The sequence below is a fragment of the Bombina bombina genome, chromosome 4, assembly GCF_027579735.1.
Source record: "Bombina bombina isolate aBomBom1 chromosome 4, aBomBom1.pri, whole genome shotgun sequence".
Taxonomy (NCBI): Eukaryota; Metazoa; Chordata; class Amphibia; order Anura; family Bombinatoridae; genus Bombina; species Bombina bombina.
The window spans coordinates 846860944-846873678 of NC_069502.1; the positions used below are offsets into that span (position 1 = coordinate 846860944).

The following is a 12735-nucleotide window of genomic DNA, read 5'->3' on the forward strand; positions in this document are numbered from 1 at the left end:
GCAAGGAGCTGCCACCCCAGACATGTGCCGTATGCTATAGCCAAGGGGCAACTCATAAGGGCCAAACGGAATTGTTCTGAGGCCAATGAGAGTGCCAACCAAATGATGGAAGTAAGAAAACGTTTATCCCAGAGAGGCTATCCAAGAAAGGTAATAAATAGGGCACAGAGGGAGGTGGATAGAATGGACAGACGTGATTTGTTAAGGGACAAACCAAACCAGACAAATGGGAAGGCCCAGAGGGGAGTTACATTTGTCACTGAGTACAGTGCACAGTATGAGGAAGTATGCAGAATCGTCAAATACCATTTTGGTATGTTAATAGCAGACGATAGACTTACACAATGTGTTAAGGAAGGGCTTAGATGCTCATATCGACGAAACAAGAGCTTAGGCAATATATTGTCCCCTACAGTCTTACCAAAGACTATCACCCAGGGGAGTGCCTGGCTCAGTTGTAAAGGCTCCTACAAATGTGGAAGCTCAAGATGTGGAGCATGTGATTATTTAACTGTGTCAGAACACTTTACCTCTACTGTAACAGGGAAGACTTATGAGATTAATTTTTGTCTCAATTGTACTTCTACCTTTGTCGTCTACTGTGTAACCTGCACGGTATGTGGAAAACAGTATATTGGGCTCACTACTAGAGATATTAGAACAAGAATTATTGAGCACTTGTCTACCATTAGAAGGGGCAAAGAGACTACCCCTGTGGTGCATCATTTTGCTCAGGTTCATAAGAAGGATCTCACCTGTTTTTCATGGCAACCAATAGATATGGTTCCTAGACCAAAAAGAGGGGGTGACCGTGGAGTAACTCTATCTAAAAGAGAAATGTTGTGGATCCTAAAAATGGATACCAGAATACCAAAAGGCCTGAACTCAGAGTTCGACCTTATAAACTATTGGGAATAAGAATCCCCGATTTCATCTTCTTTATAAAATTAATATAATTATAAAATATTAAATAACACCCTCAATAATACATTAAACACACACACACACCCCCATATCCGACTGATACAATCTGAGACCACTATACTGACACCTTTTTTAGCCTTAGTGACGATAGCCCATATTTGTACTATGTAATTAGAAATATAATCTATTTAAACAGAAGGCCGTTACTATAGGCTATGGATATGACGTGATAAGCTGTGACTGTGATCCGAAGGTAGCAAACATAAGTATTTATACAACGTCTATGATAGACGATTCATTTACTGTGAATAACCTTATATGTTTCAAAAATACCTACAAAGATTCATAATGTTATTAAGGATAAAATCTGTTCTTTCACCTCCGGAATATAAGGGGTTAAATGCAAATTTCTCTGGGCGTACTGTTGTTTTAAATGACATGTTCTTTTAACCAATGGTGTTGTTTCTAATTTTGTATATAAAGCACACCTGTGGCTGGCATAGTATGCTATGATTACGGCTTTGCCGAAACGCGTAAGCCTGCCAGCCAGAGGTATCCCATCTCTGTCCTTTTTGATTGACTATATGTCCTGTTTTAAATAACCACAATAAAGGTTATGTTTTATATACGCTAGCGCTCTATGTTTTTCTTTTGTGGTGGATTTCCTTGCCCTGAGAGCGCTAGTGTCCCTGCATTGCATGCTGCAAATTATCCCCAGAAAAGCTAGGAAATGATGATACCAATCTAATTTATGTTTTATACAATCTATTTTATTTAAAAATTCTTATAACACATAAAAACAACAGCAAATGCTTTTCCTAATTAATAAAGGGACGTCTCCCTTATACAACACTTATAAAAACAGACTAGAACCATATAATCCTAGAATTTCAGGTATAAAGGAATTAATTCTATAGATAACATATGGCAAGCAACAAATTTCTAAGATAAATGGTGAATTAAATATTTAAAAGGCACAAATGTATCAATCCTAATAGCTTTACAGTTCTTCAGTAACAAATTCAGTTATAAAGTTACACAGTTACTTTCCTTGGACATATAATTGGCTCAGGTGTGCTGGATAGTTAAAAAGGCAAAAAACAGCCAATATTCTGATTTAGGTGCCAAAGCAATCGTGGTTAATGGAAATGGTTAATTTAACAGATGAATACCTTGATGTCTTTAAAGTTCAGTTTGCGTGTTTTAAAAAACGTAGTGCAAATTAGTGTAGAGGTACCTTAATCTGTCCTGGTTGCAACCGCTGATTATCTTCACTGTGAGGGATTCACAGACTGTTTGTTCCTGGTGCTTCTGATAAGTCACCTGACCTTCTCTTTGATTCAGAGGTCAGGGGTGATGATCCGTTCTGGTGATGTAGTTATCCTTTTTTTTGTTTTCCTTTCTTCTTATAGCCCAAATATTGTTTTCATCTGGGTTCCCTCAGACTTCTTAAGGTTTGAAGAAATCTTTGGTCAGTGTTTAGCAGTAACACCGTATTCCCTGAAGTTACCAAAGGTAGATTTTAACTTGCAGGGTCAGGAGAAAAGTTTAAAGTTGCAGGGTCACACAGCTTTGTGACAGTAGTAAATGAAGTTTAGTAGAGTGTAGCAGGTCCCATTCAACGCGTTTCACCCTTCTGGGCTTTATCAAGAATTCTTGATAAAGCCCAGAAGGGTGAAACGCGTTGAATGGGACCTGCTACACTCTACTAAACTTCATTTACTACTGTCACAAAGCTGTGTGACCCTGCAACTTTAAACTTTTCTCCTGACCCTGCAAGTTAAAATCTACCTTTGGTAACTTCAGGGAATACGGTGTTACTGCTAAACACTGACCAAAGATTTCTTCAAACCTTAAGAAGTCTGAGGGAACCCAGATGAAAACAATATTTGGGCTATAAGAAGAAAGGAAAACAAAAAAAAGGATAACTACATCACCAGAACGGATCATCACCCCTGACCTCTGAATCAAAGAGAAGGTCAGGTGACTTATCAGAAGCACCAGGAACAAACAGTCTGTGAATCCCTCACAGTGAAGATAATCAGCGGTTGCAACCAGGACAGATTAAGGTACCTCTACACTAATTTGCACTACGTTTTTTAAAACACGCAAACTGAACTTTAAAGACATCAAGGTATTCATCTGTTAAATTAACCATTTCCATTAACCACGATTGCTTTGGCACCTAAATCAGAATATTGGCTGTTTTTTGCCTTTTTAACTATCCAGCACACCTGAGCCAATTATATGTCCAAGGAAAGTAACTGTGTAACTTTATAACTGAATTTGTTACTGAAGAACTGTAAAGCTATTAGGATTGATACATTTGTGCCTTTTAAATATTTAATTCACCATTTATCTTAGAAATTTGTTGCTTGCCATATGTTATCTATAGAATTAATTCCTTTATACCTGAAATTCTAGGATTATATGGTTCTAGTCTGTTTTTATAAGTGTTGTATAAGGGAGACGTCCCTTTATTAATTAGGAAAAGCATTTGCTGTTGTTTTTATGTGTTATAAGAATTTTTAAATAAAATAGATTGTATAAAACATAAATTAGATTGGTATCATCATTTCCTAGCTTTTTTTAGCGCTGCTAAATAAACCCCATTTTTTCTTCTTATCCACCATTTAGTTCTCTTTGAGGGAAGAACTTTTTTAGCAGCAGGAATCCACCTTTAGGCGCTCCTATCACACTACACGCAAATTATCCCCAGAGCATACAATAATACAACCACGCTGAACGCTGAGCACTTAACGCTGAAAAACCAGTGGAGCCCCAGTATTGGTCCGTACAAAGAGGTGCAACGAAAGGCAGCCTGAGGATTGGAGGATTCCGAGTGGAGGCGTTTGGAGTGATGGCGCACGTGGTACCTGTCTAAGCTATCCGGTTGGAGGATCATCTGTTGTAACTTGGACACGCCCCCTGGTGGGCGCGGAAGCACGGTGCCTCTGGAAAAGTGCCGGGTAGCGGTGGACGAGATACGGAGATACAGATCAAGGTAGAGGTGTATATGATACCGGCTCTACTTACAAGGATCCTGCTGGAATTTAGAAGCTCCCCGGGTGGAAGTCAGCAGAGGTGAGACTGTATCTTTTGATTATCTCTACTGCATACAGATTAAAATGTACACTTGCTCTGGGTACACTGCAGCTTAAGTTGCTGCGGTGTATGAAAGGAAAAAAGTTTCTTTGCATCATCTACCTTGTTTATGTAACTGACCCTCTCATTTTGCTTTTGGTATTGTGCTGCTACATAGTGGATCAGAGCTGTGACGTAAGGTAAAGTCACGTGATCACCACGGAGGAGCCACACAACACGCCAAACACACTCTTGAAAAACTCTGGTAAGAAATAAGAGCTAGGAGCATAGCTCATGCAGGTAAACTAAAACTGCTGATACAAAGTGTCACTTACCTGTGGAACAGTTTACTTACATGTTTGCAATAGTAATGTATGCTACCACATTCTGAAGTTGAAAACTCGTTATAAGAGACTTGTAATAAGAGACATTGCTTTTACTTGGCCCTCAATAGTGGCGCCATAAGTTTGTTTAGTTCCTGCAATACAAACTTTTACAAGTACATCTTAAAGATATATCTAATCAGAAGTGGATAAATTCTAAAATGGCTCAATAATACACACTTTTTTTTTCCTATGGTGGTATGCGATTCATAAACCTCTGAATATTTTATTTCTGTAATTGGTGAATAGCATATGTTATCTATCTGCTGGCTATCCAACATAGTTAATCCACTTATCCAGATTTGTTTAATAGAGTTTTATACATTGATTTTATATACTACTGTATATGATCTAGGATTAGTTTGAATTCATTTTTGCTCTAACATTTTATTGTAATTTGAGATTGTTTTTATGATTTTATTTGTTATTTTTTAGGAGTGGTCCTATATGCATGGGAGACGTCCCAAATTTTGTTACTGTGAATGTATATTGAATATTGAAGTATTTTTTGTAAATAAATTTGTATTAATCTTTGCCTATTCCATTTGGAGTAAATTTTATTATATAGCATATAAACATATCCAGTATAATTAAGACCAATCTATATTCACACCATCCTAGAGTCACTTATTTAAAACTCCTAAGGTATTGTATTTGTGTATCAGTCTATATAAATACACGGACAAACAATTCCAGTAAAATTAAGGTTAATCCTCTTTAACACATTTAAGGTCACATATTTAGATATCTTTAGCTTCCCTTAGCACCCTCTAAATACTTAACCCTATTTATTCAGGCCTAGAACATGCAATAAAAAATAAATAAATAACAATAACAAATAAAAAAATAAAAAGTTTAATGTCTGTTTTAAATTAAATGGACATGAAACCCCTTTTTTTCTTCTTTTACAATTCAGATAGAGCATATGATTTTATACAACTTTCCAGTTTACTTATATAATTTGCTTCATTCTCTTGGTATATTTTGTTGAACAAGAAACAATTTCAACAAAGGATACCAAGACAACATAACAGATAATACAATTCAGTTGGAAATTGTGTTTCAAGTACCTTTTAAAAAAAAAAATCTTCTTAGGAGATGAAAAACATAATTTATGTAAGAACTTACCTGATAAATTCATTTCTTTCATATTAGCAAGAGTCCATGAGCTAGTGACGTATGGGATATACATTCCTACCAGGAGGGGCAAAGTTTCCCAAACCTCAAAATGCCTATAAATTACACCCCTCACCACACCCACAAATCAGTTTAACGAATAGCCAAGAAGTGTGGTGATAAGAAAAAAAGTGCGAAAGCATATAAAATAAGGAATTGGAATAATTGTGCTTTATACAAAAAAATCATAACCACCACAAAAAGGGTGGGCCTCATGGACTCTTGCTAATATGAAAGAAATGAATTTATCAGGTAAGTTCTTACATAAATTATGTGGATAATGACTACCCAAGATGTGGATCTTTCCACGCAAGAGTCACTAGAGAGGGAGGGATAAAATAAAGACAGCCAATTCCTGCTGAAAATAATCCACACCCAAAATAAAGTTTAATGAAAACATAAGCAGAAGATTCAAACTGAAACCGCTGCCTGAAGTACTTTTCTACCAAAAACTGCTTCAGAAGAAGAAAACACATCAAAATGGTAGAATTTAGTAAAAGTATGCAAAGAGGACCAAGTTGCTGCTTTGCAAATCTGATCAACCGAAGCTTCATTCCTAAACGCCCAGGAAGTAGAAACTGACCTAGTAGAATGAGCTGTAATCCTTTGAGGCGGAGTTTTACCCGACTCGACATAGGCATGATGAATTAAAGATTTCAACCAAGATGCCAAAGAAATGGCAGAAGCTTTCTGGCCTTTTCTAGAACCGGAAAAGATAACAAATAGACTAGAAGTCTTTCAGAAAGACTTAGTAGCTTCAACATAATATTTCAAAGCTCTAACAACATCCAAAGAATGCAACGATTTCTCCTTAGAATTCTTAGGATTAGGACATAATGAAGGAACCACAATTTCTCTACTAATGTTGTTGGAATTCACAACCTTAGGTAAAAATTCAAAAGAAGTTCGCAACACCGCCTTATCCTGATAAAAAATCAGAAAAGGAGACTCACAAGAAAGAGCAGATAATTCAGAGACTCTTCTGGCAGAAGAGATCGCCAAAAGGAACAAAACTTTCCAAGAAAGTAATTTAATGTCCAATGAATGCATGGGTTCAAAAGGAGGAGCTTGAAGAGCTCCCAGAACCAAATTCAAACTCCAAGGAGGAGAAATTGACTTAATGACAGGTTTTATACGAACCAAAGCTTGTACAAAACAATGAATATCAGGAAGATTAGCAATCTTTCTGTGAAAAAGAACAGAAAGAGCAGAGATTTGTCCTTTCAAGGAACTTGCGGACAAACCTTTATCTAAAACATCCTGAAGAAACTGTAAAATTCTCGGAATTCTAAAAGAATGCCAGGAAAAATGATGAGAAAGACACCAAGAAATATAAGTCTTCCAGACTCTATAATATATCTCTCTAGATACAGATTTACGAGCCTGTAACATAGTATTAATCACAGAGTCAGAGAAACCTCTTTGACCAAGAATCAAGCGTTCAATCTCCATACCTTTAAATTTAAGGATTTGAGATCCTGATGGAAAAAAGGACCTTGCGACAGAAGGTCTGGTCTTAACGGAAGAGTCCACGGTTGGCAAGAGGCCATCCGGACAAGATCCGCATACCAAAACCTGTAAGGCCATGCTGGAGCTACCAGCAGGACAAACGAGCATTCCTTCAGAATCTTGGAGATTACTCTTGGAAGAAGAACTAGAGGCGGAAAGATATAGGCAGGATGATACTTCCAAGGAAGTGATAATGCATCCACTGCCTCCGCCTGAGGATCCCGGGATCTGGACAGATACCTGGGAAGTTTCTTGTTTAGATGAGAAGCCATCAGATCTATTTTTGGAAGTTCCCACATTTGAACAATCTGAAGAAATACCTCTGGGTGAAGAGACCATTCGCCCGGATGCAACGTTTGGCGACTGAGATAATCCGCTTCCCAATTGTCTATACCTGGGATATGAACCGCAGAGATTAGACAGGAGCTGGATTCCGCCCAAACCAGAATTCGAGATACTTCTTTCATAGCCAGAGGACTGTGAGTCCCCCCCTGATGATTGATGTATGCCACAGTTGTGACATTGTCTGTCTGAAAACAAATGAACGATTCTCTCTTCAGAAGAGGCCAAGACTGAAGAGCTCTGAAAATTGCACGGAGTTCCAAAATATTGATCGGTAATCTCACCTCCTGAGATTCCCAAACCCCTTGTGCCGTCAGAGACCCCCACACAGCTCCCCAACCTGTAAGACTTGCATCTGTTGAAATTACAGTCCAGGTCGGAAGAACAAAAGAAGCCTCCTGAACTAAACGATGGTAATCTGTCCACCACGTCAGAGAGTGTCGTACAATCGGTTTTAAAGATATTAATTGAGATATCTTTGTGTAATCCCTGCACCATTGGTTCAGCATACAGAGCTGAAGAGGTCGCATGTGAAAACGAGCAAAGGGGATCGTGTCCGATGCAGCAGTCATAAGACCTAAAATTTCCATGCAAAAGGCTACCGAAGGGAATGATTGTGACTGAAGGTTTCGACAAGCTGAAATCAATTTTAGACGTCTCTTGTCTGTCAAAGACAGAGTCATGGACACTGAATCTATCTGGAAACCCAAAAAAGTTACCCTTGTCTGAGGAATCAATGAACTTTTTAGTGAATTGATCCTCCAACCATGATCTTGAAGAAACAACACAAGTCGATTCGTATGAGATTCTGCTAAATGTGAAGACTGAGCAAGTACCAAGATATCGTCCAAATAAGGAAATACCACAATACCCTGTTCTCTGATTACAGACAGAAGGGCACCGAGAACCTTTGTAAAAATTCTTGGAGCTGTTGCTAGGCCAAACGGCAGAGCCACAAACTGGTAATGCTTGTCCAGGAAAGAGAATCTCAGAAACTGATAGTGAGCTGGATGAATCGGAATATGCAGATATGCATCCTGTAAATCTATTGTAGACATATAATGCCCTTGCTGAACAAAAGGCAGGATAGTCCTTATAGTTACCATTTTGAATGTTGGTATCCTTACATAACGATTCAATATTTTTAGATCCAGAACTGGTCTGAAGGAATTCTCCTTCTTTGGTACAATGAAGAGATTCGAATAAAACCCCAGCCCCTGTTCCAGAACTGGAACTGGCATAATTACTCCAGCCAACTCTAGATCTGAAACACATTTCAGAAATGCTTGAGCTTTCGCTGGGTTTACTGGGACACGGGAAAGAAAAAATCTCTTTGCAGGAGGTCTTATCTTGAAACCAATTCTGTACCCTTCTGAAACAATGTTCTGAATCCAAAGATTGTGAACAGAATCGATCCAAATTTCTTTGAAAAAACGTAATCTGCCCCCTACCAGCTGAGCTGGAATGAGGGCCGCACCTTCATGTGGACTTAGAAGCTGGCTTTGCTTTTCTAGAAGGCTTGGATTTATTCCAGACTGAAGATGGTTTCCAAACTGAAACTGCTCCTGAGGATGAAGGATCAGGCTTTTGTTCTTTGTTGAAACGAAAGGAACGAAAACGATTATTAGCCCTGTTTTTACCCTTAGATTTTTTATCCTGCGGTAAAAAACATAATTTATGTAAGAACTTACCTGATAAATTCATTTCTTTCATATTAGCAAGAGTCCATGAGCTAGTGACGTATGGGATATACATTCCTACCAGGAGGGGCAAAGTTTCCCAAACCTCAAAATGCCTATAAATACACCCCTCACCACACCCACAATTCAGTTTAACGAATAGCCAAGAAGTGGGGTGATAAAAAAGTGCGAAAGCATATAAAATAAGGAATTGGAATAATTGTGCTTTATACAAAATCATAACCACCACAAAAAAAGGGCGGGCCTCATGGACTCTTGCTAATATGAAAGAAATGAATTTATCAGGTAAGTTCTTACATAAATTATGTTTTCTTTCATGTAATTAGCAAGAGTCCATGAGCTAGTGACGTATGGGATAATGACTACCCAAGAAGTGGATCTTTCCACACAAGAGTCACTAGAGAGGGAGGGATAAAATAAAGACAGCCAATTCCTGCTGAAAATAATCCACACCCAAAATAAAGTTTAACGAAAAACATAAGCAGAAGATTCAAACTGAAACCGCTGCCTGAAGTACTTTTCTACCAAAAACTGCTTCAGAAGAAGAAAATACATCAAAATGGTAGAATTTAGTAAAAGTATGCAAAGAGGACCAAGTCGCTGCTTTGCAGATCTGGTCAACCGAAGCTTCATTCCTAAACGCCCAGGAAGTAGAAACTGACCTAGTAGAATGAGCTGTAATTCTCTGAGGCGGAGTTTTACCCGACTCAACATAGGCAAGATGAATTAAAGATTTCAACCAAGATGCCAAAGAAATGGCAGAAGCTTTCTGGCCTTTTCTAGAACCGGAAAAGATAACAAATAGACTAGAAGTCTTACGAAAAGATTTCGTAGCTTCAACATAATATTTCAAAGCTCTAACAACATCCAAAGAATGCAACGATTTCTCCTTAGAATTCTTAGGATTAGGACATAATGAAGGAACCACAATTTCTCTACTAATGTTGTTGGAATTCACAACTTTAGGTAAAAATTCAAAAGAAGTTCGCAACACCGCCTTATCCTGATGAAAAATCAGAAAAGGAGACTCACAAGAAAGAGCAGATAATTCAGAAACTCTTCTGGCAGAAGAGATGGCCAAAAGGAACAAAACTTTCCAAGAAAGTAATTTAATGTCCAATGAATGCATAGGTTCAAACGGAGGAGCTTGAAGAGCTCCCAGAACCAAATTCAAACTCCAAGGAGGAGAAATTGACTTAATGACAGGTTTTATACGAACCAAAGCTTGTAAAAAACAATGAATATCAGGAAGAATAGCAATCTTTCTGTGAAAAAGAACAGAAAGAGCAGAGATTTGTCCTTTCAAAGAACTTGCGGACAAACCTTTATCTAAACCATCCTGAAGGAACTGTAAAATTCTCGGTATTCTAAAAGAATGCCAGGAAAAATGATGAGAAAGACACCAAGAAATATAAGTCTTCCAGACTCTATAATATATCTCTCGAGATACAGATTTACGAGCCTGTAACATAGTATTAATCACAGAGTCAGAGAAACCTCTTTGACCAAGAATCAAGCGTTCAATCTCCATACCTTTAAATTTAAGGATTTCAGATCCTGATGGAAAAAAGGACCTTGTGACAGAAGGTCTGGTCTTAACGGAAGAGTCCACGGTTGGCAAGAGGCCATCCGGACAAGATCCGCATACCAAAACCTGTGAGGCCATGCCGGAGCTACCAGCAGAACAAACGAGCATTCCTTCAGAATCTTGGAGATTACTCTTGGAAGAAGAACTAGAGGCGGAAAGATATAGGCAGGATGATACTTCCAAGGAAGTGATAATGCATCCACTGCCTCCGCCTGAGGATCCCGGGATCTGGACAGATACCTGGGAAGTTTCTTGTTTAGATGGGACGCCATCAGATCTATTTCTGGAAGTTCCCACATTTGAACAATCTGAAGAAATACCTCTGGGTGAAGAGACCATTCGCCCGGATGCAACGTTTGGCGACTGAGATAATCCGCTTCCCAATTGTCTACACCTGGGATATGAACCGCAGAGATTAGACAGGAGCTGGATTCCGCCCAAACCAAAATTCGAGATACTTCTTTCATAGCCAGAGGACTGTGAGTCCCTCCTTGATGATTGATGTATGCCACAGTTGTGACATTGTCTGTCTGAAAACAAATGAACGATTCTCTCTTCAGAAGAGGCCAAAACTGAAGAGCTCTGAAAATTGCACGGAGTTCCAAAATATTGATCGGTAATCTCACCTCCTGAGATTCCCAAACTCCTTGTGCCGTCAGAGATCCCCACACAGCTCCCCAACCTGTGAGACTTGCATCTGTTGAAATTACAGTCCAGGTCGGAAGCACAAAAGAAGCCCCCTGAATTAAACGATGGTGATCTGTCCACCATGTTAGAGAGTGTCGAACAATCGGTTTTAAAGATATTAATTGAGATATCTTCGTGTAATCCTTGCACCATTGCTTCAGCATACAGAGCTGAAGAGGTCGCATGTGAAAACGAGCAAAGGGGATCGCGTCCGATGCAGCAGTCATAAGACCTAGAATTTCCATGCATAAGGCTACCGAAGGGAATGATTGAGACTGAAGGTTTCGACAAGCTGTAATCAACTTTAGACATCTCTTGTCTGTTAAAGACAGAGTCATGGACACTGAATCCATCTGGAAACCCAGAAAGGTTACCCTTGTCTGAGGAATCAAAGAACTTTTTGGTAAATTGATCCTCCAACCATGATCTTGAAGAAACAACACAAGTCGATTCGTATGAGATTCTGCTAAACGTAAAGACTGAGCAAGTACCAAGATATCGTCCAAATAAGGAAATACCACAATACCCTGTTCTCTGATTACAGACAGCAGGGCACCGAGAACCTTTGTAAAAATTCTTGGAGCTGTAGCTAGGCCAAACGGCAGAGCCACAAACTGGTAATGCTTGTCCAGAAACGAGAATCTCAGAAACTGATAATGATCTGGATGAATCGGAATATGCAGATATGCATCCTGTAAATCTATTGTGGACATATAATTCCCTTGCTGAACAAAAGGTAAGATAGTCCTTACAGTTACCATCTTGAACGTTGGTATCCTTACATAACGATTCAATATTTTTAGATCCAGAACTGGTCTGAAAGAATTCTCCTTCTTTGGTACAATGAAGAGATTTGAATAAAACCCCATCCCCTGTTCCAGAACTGGAACTGGCATAATTACTCCAGTCAACTCTAGATCTGAAACACATTTCAGAAATGCTTGAGCTTTTACTGGATTTACTGGGACACGGGAAAGAAAAAATCTCTTTGCAGGAGGTCTCAACTTGAAACCAATTCTGTACCCTTCTGAAACAATGCTCTGAATCCAAAGATTGTGAACAGAATTGATCCAAATTTCCTTGAAAAAACGTAACCTGCCCCCTACCAGCTGAGCTGGAATGAGGGCCGCACCTTCATGTGGACTTAGAAGCAGGCTTTGCCTTTCTAGCTGGCTTGGATTTATTCCAAACTGGAGATGGTCTCCAAACTGAAACTGCTCCTGAGGATGAAGGATCAGGCTTTTGTTCTTTGTTGAAACGAAAGGAACGAAAACGATTATTAGCCCTGTTTTTACCTTTAGATTTTTTATCCTGTGGTAAAAAAGTTCCTTTCCCACCAGTA

At 38.8% G+C, this 12735-nt stretch overlaps 1 protein-coding gene across 2 annotated transcripts in view; it reads left to right on the forward strand.

The window, feature by feature from the left end:
• LOC128657264 (gastrula zinc finger protein XlCGF26.1-like) overlaps window positions 1-12735 on the forward strand; it is a 123736-nt gene that overhangs the window by 34126 nt on the left and 76875 nt on the right. The window contains exon 3 of one of the 2 annotated variants that reach the window (XM_053711543.1): window positions 3562-4273. The exons of the other annotated variant lie outside the window; for it this stretch is intronic. The gene's annotated coding sequence lies outside the window, so the exon portion shown is untranslated. The remainder of the gene's footprint in view (window positions 1-3561; window positions 4274-12735) is intronic. 2 annotated transcript variants of the gene reach the window in all.